At 46.0% G+C, this 6,727-nt stretch overlaps 1 long non-coding RNA gene across 1 annotated transcript; it reads right to left on the bottom strand.

Annotated features, from left to right (window-relative positions):
- Positions 1-547: 547 nt before the first annotated feature.
- Positions 548-2,317, bottom strand: LOC137308290 (uncharacterized). The gene is made up of 2 exons (XR_010959481.1): positions 2,062-2,317; positions 548-822 (listed from the first exon to the last, which is right to left on the bottom strand). It is a non-coding gene; the product is annotated as an uncharacterized lncRNA (long non-coding RNA).
- Positions 2,318-6,727: the final 4,410 nt, after the last annotated feature.

Raw genomic sequence — 6,727 nt, 5'->3', positions numbered from 1 at the left:
TGCCTCTACACTGTCCCTTCAAACACTCCCAGGGCAGGTACAGGGTTAGATACAGAGTAAAGCTGCCTCTACACTGTCCCTTCAAACACTCTCAGGGCAGGTACAGGGTTAGATACAGAGTAAAGCTCCCTCTACATTGTCCCTTCAAACACTCCCAGGGCAGGTACAGGGTTAGATACAGAGTAAAGCTCCCTCTACATTGTCCCTTCAAACACTCCCAGGGCAGGTACAGGGTTAGATAAAGCTCTTTCTCCAACGTTCCATCAAGCAATCAAGCAATGTGTGTCTCCTTCCAATTCTGTCTGAACAAACCCGTTCAAGTGAGATATCTTGAACCTTGAACGGTCAGAGTGCTGACACTCTGGGACACCTGTCTTATCTCAGTAACTTTCTGAATGAGTTATTGAGCATTTTCAGAGATTCCCTGCTGCGGTTTCCTCTTCCCATTACCTACGATTCCCACATCTTCCCACAGCCTCATAAGACCCCTGAACAACCCATCCTCGGACACAATGATCCTAAAGAGAAACAAGACACGGATATGAAGTTGTGATCAATGCAGTGAGTTTTATTTCTCAGTACAGCCCATTATTCAGACAGCAGTAATACAGGGTCAGGGGGATATGGGACCGACACAATCAAACAAATCCTGCTCCCCGTGAACGAAGGTTTAATTCAGTGAGAACTTGGGGAGCTCGGGCTGGTGAGAATCGGTCTGCAACAATGGAACTCATCGTGGCAGAATACCGGCAGTCTCCTCGTTTGTGTTACAGGAGCCCTCATGACACATTCCTTCAAGCGAGCTGCAGATATCCATGAGCCCTAAAATCAAAAATGAAGAGTTAATTGATTGACTGTTCTGGACATAGAGGGTGGGAGAACAATGAGAAAACATGAAGCTGAGTCTGTCCGTGTTACTGCAACTGACTCTGGACCACACATGAACCTCAGCTCATTTGTACTTCATTAAACCTCACACTGACCCCTCCCCGACCTGTAGAGACTCACTCTTTGTTCTCCAGGGCAGCCCAATAGCTTTTCCACAGAATGGAGCCCAGCATTCCCGCGATCTGAGACTAGAGACAAAGAAAAGAAAGATCTAACATTTATATGGAGCCTTTCCCGTCAACAGAAGGGCCCAAAGAGTTTCACAGACAAAGGATTATTTCTGAAGTACCGACATTGTTTTGTCGCCAAATTGCTCACAGCAAAGTCCCACAAACAGCAAATGAGATTTGACAGTGTGGGGATTTTCTGGTTATGTTAGTTGAGAGAGTGAGGTTGGTCCAAGACACCAGAACTCCCAGCTCTTCAAATAATGCCACCAAGTGTTTCTTGCCCCATGAACAGGTCTCCGTTTAAAGATTCATTCAAAAGATGGCACCTCCAACAGTGCAGCACTCCCCCAGTGCTGGGCTGTATGTACTGGAGTGGGACATCAACCCATAACTTGGTCATTCAACTCCCAACTGAGGTAAACTGACACCCGGCTCCTGAAAATTGATAGTTTCACCGCTTGACTCCTCCACTTATTTAGTGTCCTCATATCCTGATCTCGATGAAGGCTGCAGAATTATTAGGATTAAAGAAACCAGTTTTGAAACCCTTTTGATCCAATCCCCTCCCCTCATTGTGTGAAAAACTGACTCATGTCTGGGGATCGGTTCCTCAGACACCTCCAGTATCGCTCCCAATTCACCATTCTTCATCTGTGGGTCTGAGCATTGAGAGTGGGGGAAAGGGGCTGAAGGAGTTCCTGATCCCGTTCACACTCTCACACTTTGTAGCAGGGAGCAAGAACTGTGAGTTTCCCCCTCCATAGTGCCTGGGTACTGAGGCCAATTACAGAGTCTCCCAAACAGGTCAATGATCCGGCTGGTACCGACTAAACAATCGGGGGATTTACCTGTGGAACTGGTTCAGGTTAAATTCTTCAATCATTCTTACAATAATATTCATTTAACCAATCAAACCGTGAGCTTCAGTCAGAGAATAAAATAGATTAAAAAATACAAAACTATCTGATCACTTTGTGCTGACAGATCGGGGAAATGTACAGACCTGAACCATCATGATCTTCCCTGAACCCCCCTTGAACATTGATGGAGTGAGTCAGCACCAGGACTCCAAATACCAAGAGCAGGACTTTGATCATCTTCCGCTGAGTTCCTCAGAGTCAGGATCAGACGGCCGGAGTTCACAAGTTCTGTATCTAGACTCAGAGAGTTGGCTGTATTTATAATCCGATGCACGGGGAGGGACTCTCTGAAAATATTCTGGGAAAATTTCCCTTCTGTGTGACGGTGGATCAGTTGGCAGTTCTCTATCTTTCAGATCACAAGGTTGCGTGTTTGGCCCCACGACATGGTTTGAAACATGAGCTCATCTGACAGGATGTGCCAGGTAGACAAGCAGGACATTTAACACTTAACTCCACCCCAGTATTGCATGCACATGAGCTATGAATCAGACCCGACGATCCAGCTCGCTCCCCTTGCTCTTTAATATTTCACAGTCTGATCTCTCTTCCACCGGTAAACACTCAGAATGACCCGGGACTGAGAGCAAACCCCTTTTAAACAGACACAGAATGATCCGGGACTGACAACACATCCCTTTTAAACAGGCACTGAATGATCCGGGACTGACAGCACATCCCTTTTAAACAGACACAGAATGATCCGGGACTGACAGCACATCTCTTTTAAACAGGGACAGAATGATCCGGGACTGTCAGTACATGCATTTTAAACAGACGCAGAATGATCCGGGAATGACAGCACATCCCTTTTAAACAGACACAGAATGATCCGGGACTGACAGTGCATCCCTTTTAAACAGACACAGAATGATCCGGGAATGACAGCACATCCCTTCTAAACAGGCACAGTATGATCCGGGAATGACAGCATACCCCTTTCAAACGGACACAGAATGGTACGGACTGACAGCACATCCCGTTTATACAGACACATAATGATCCAGGAATGACAGCACATCCCTTTTTAAAAGACACAGAATGATCCGGGAATGACAGCACATCCCTTTTAAACGGACACAGAATGGTACGGACTGACAGCACATCCCTTTTATACAGACACATAATGATCCGGGCATGACAGCACATCCCTTTTAAACAGACACAGAATGATCCGGAACTGACAGCACATCCCATTTAAACAGACACAGAATGATCCGGGAACGACAGCACATCTCTTTCAAACAGGGACAGAATGTTCCGGGACTCTCAGCACATCCCTATTAAACAGACACAGAATGATCCGGGACTAATAGCACATCCCTTTTAAACAGGCACGGAATGATCCGGGACTGACAGCACATCCCTTTTAAACAGACGCAGAATGATCAGGGACTGACAGCACATCCCTTTTAAACAGACATAGAATGCCAGGGTCATGGATGTCACTAAGCGGATTCAGGGCATTCTCAAGGGGGAGGGTGAGCAGGCAGAGGTCGTGGTCCACATTGGGACCAACGACATAGGTAGGAAGGGAGATGAGGTCCTGCATCAAGAATTTAGGGAGCTAGGTAGCAGATTAAAGAGCAGGACCTCAAAGGTTGTAATCTCTGGATTACTCCCAGTGCCACGGGCTAGTGATTATAGAATAGGTTGTTACATAAGGTTAAATCTCATGGGATCCAAGGTGAGGTAGCCAATTGGATACAAAATTGGCTTGACGACAGAAGACAGAGGGTGGTTGTGGAGGGTTGTTTTTCAAACTGGATGCCTGTGTCCAGCGGTGTGCCTCAGGGATCGGTGCTGGGTCCGCTGTTATTTGTTATTTATATTAATGATTTGGATGAGAATTTAGGAGGCATGGTTAGTAAGTTTGCAGATGACACCAAGATTGGTGGCATTGTGGACAGTGAAGAAGGTTATCTGGGATTGCAACGGGATCTTGATCAATTGGGCCAGTGGGCCGATGAATGGCAGATGGAGTTTAATTTAGATAAATGTGAGGTGATGCATTTTGGTAGATCAAATCGGGCCAGGACCTACTCCGTTAATGGTAGGGCGTTGGGGAGAGTTATAGAACAAAGAGATCTAGGAGTACAGATTCATAGCTCCTTGAAAGTGGAGTCACAGGTGGATAGGGTGGTGAAGAAGGCATTCAGCATGCTTGGTTTCATTGGTCAGAACATTGAATGCAGGAGTTGGGATGTCTTGTTGAAGTTGTACAGGGCATTGGTGAGGCCACACTTGGAGTACTGTGTACAGTTCTGGTCACCCTATTATAGAAAGGATATTATTAAACTAGAAAGAGTGCAGAAAAGATTTACTAGGATGCTACCGGGACTTGATGGTTTGACTTACAGGGAGAGGTTAGACAGACTGGGACTTTTTTCCCTGGAGAGTAGGAGGTTAAGGGGTGATCTTATAGAAGTCTATAAAATAATGAGGGGCATAGATAAGGTCGATAGTCAAAATCTTTTCCCAAAGGTAGAGTCTATAACGAGGGGGCATAGATTTAAGGTGAGAGGGGAGAGATACAAAAGGGTCCAGAGGGGCAATTTTTTCACTCAAAGGGTGGTGAGTGTCTGGAACGAGCTGCCAGAGGCAGTAGTAGAGGCGGGTACAATTTTGTCTTTTAAAAAGCATTTGGACAGTTACATGGGTAAGATGGGTAGAGAGGGATATGGGCCAAGTGCAGGCAATTGGGACTAGCTTAGTGGTATAAACTGGGCGACATGGACATGTTGGGCCGAAGGGCCTGTTTCCATGTTGTAACTTCTATGATTCTATGATTCTATGAGAACAGATGAATGCGTGGCTAAAGAGTTGGTGCAGGAGGGAGGGTTTCAGTTTCCTGGATCACTGGGCCTGCTTCTGGGGAAGGTGGGACTTGTACAAGTCGGACGGGTTGCATCTGAACCAGAGCGGGACAAATATCCTTGCGGGGAGGTTTGCTAGCACTGTTGGTGGGGGTTTAAACTAACTTGGCAGGGGGATGGGATACAGAGTGGAGCTACAATAGGGGGTGATGTGCAGCCAAATATTGAGAAAAAAACAAGTCAGCTTGGAAGACAGGGCAAATATGTAAGAGCAAGGCTGGATGGCATCTATTTTAATGCAAGGAGTCTTGCAAATAAGGTGGATGAACTGAAGGTGTTGATAAACACATGGGAGTATGATATTGTTGCTGTCACAGAGACATGGTTGAGGGAGGGGCAAGACTGGCAGCTCAATATTCCGGGGTACAGAATCTTCAGGCGAGACAGAGGGGGAGGTATAAGAGGAGGGGGGGTCGCAATATTAATTAAAGAATCAATTACTGCCATAAGGAGGGATGATATATTAGCAGGTTCCTCAAATGAGGCCATATGGGTGGAGCTTTGATGGGAGTGTACTATAGACCCCCAAACAGTCAGGGGGAGATAGAGGAACAGATATGTAGGCAAATCTCAGAAAATTGTGCAAATAATAGGGTAATAATAGTGGGGGATTTCAACTTCCCCAATATTAACTGGGATACTCAGAGTGTAAAAGGCTTAGAGGGTACAAAATTCTTAACGTGCATCCAGGAGAACTTTTTGAGCCAGCATGTCGAAAGTCCTACTAGAGAGGGGGCGGTACTGGACCTAATTCGAGGGAATGTGGCTGGCCAAGTGGAAGAAGTGCTAGTAGGTGAGCCCTTTGGTGACAGTGACCATAATTCAGTGAGATTTAAGGTGGTCATGGAAAAGGACAGGGAGGGGCCGGAAATAAAGGTTCTAAATTGGGGGAAGGCCGATTTTAATAGGATAAGGCAGGATCTGGCCAAAATGGACTGGGATCAGCTGCTTGTAGGAAAATCCACATCGGAGCAATGGGAGTCTTTCAGAAGGGAGATTGAGACCATACAATGGCAACATGTTCCCGTAAAGGTCAAGGGTGGTTCCAAGAACTCCAGGGAACCTTGGATGTCAGGGGATATACGAGAATGGATTAGGAAAAAAAGGAGGGCTTTTGGCAGATACAAAAGGCTAAGGACGGAGGAAGCCCTAGAGGAGTACAAAAAGTGCAGGGGGATACTTAAAAAGGAAATTAGGAGATCAAGGAGGGGCCATGAAAAAACATTGGCGAGCAAAATAAAGGAAAATCCTAAGATGTTTTATAAGTATATTAAGGGTAAGAGGATAACTAGGGAAAAAATAGGGCCCATTAGGGACAAAAATGGCAATCTGTGTGTGGAGCCAGCAGATGTAGGAGGGGTTCTAAATGAATTTTTTGCATCTGTTTTCACTATGGGGAAGGACGACGTAGACAGAGAAATACGACAGGGGGACTGTGATATACTCGAACATATTAACATCGAGCGGGAGGAGGTATTGGCGGTTTTAGCAGGCCTAAAAATGGATAAATCCCCAGGCCCGGACGAAATGTATCCCAGGCTACTGTGTGAGGCAAAGGAGGAGATTGCGGGGGCTCTAACACATATATTCAGAACCTCTCTGGCCACAGGGGATGTGCCAGAGGACTGGAGAACCGCTAATGTAGTACCATTATTCAAGAAGGGGAGTAGGGAAAAACCGGGGAACTACAGGCCAGTGAGCCTAACATCAGTGGTAGGAAAATTATTGGAAAAAATTCTGAAGGACAAAATTAGTCTCCACTTGGAGAAGCAAGGATTAATCAGGGATAGTCAACATGGCTTTGTCAAGGGAAGATCATGTCTGACTAATTTGATTGAATTTTTTGAGGGGGTGACTAGGCGTGTGGATAAGG

This window comes from Heptranchias perlo, unplaced genomic scaffold (assembly GCF_035084215.1).
Source record: "Heptranchias perlo isolate sHepPer1 unplaced genomic scaffold, sHepPer1.hap1 HAP1_SCAFFOLD_127, whole genome shotgun sequence".
Classification (NCBI taxonomy): domain Eukaryota; kingdom Metazoa; phylum Chordata; class Chondrichthyes; order Hexanchiformes; family Hexanchidae; genus Heptranchias; species Heptranchias perlo.
This window is presented reverse-complemented; position numbering and strand designations above follow the sequence as displayed.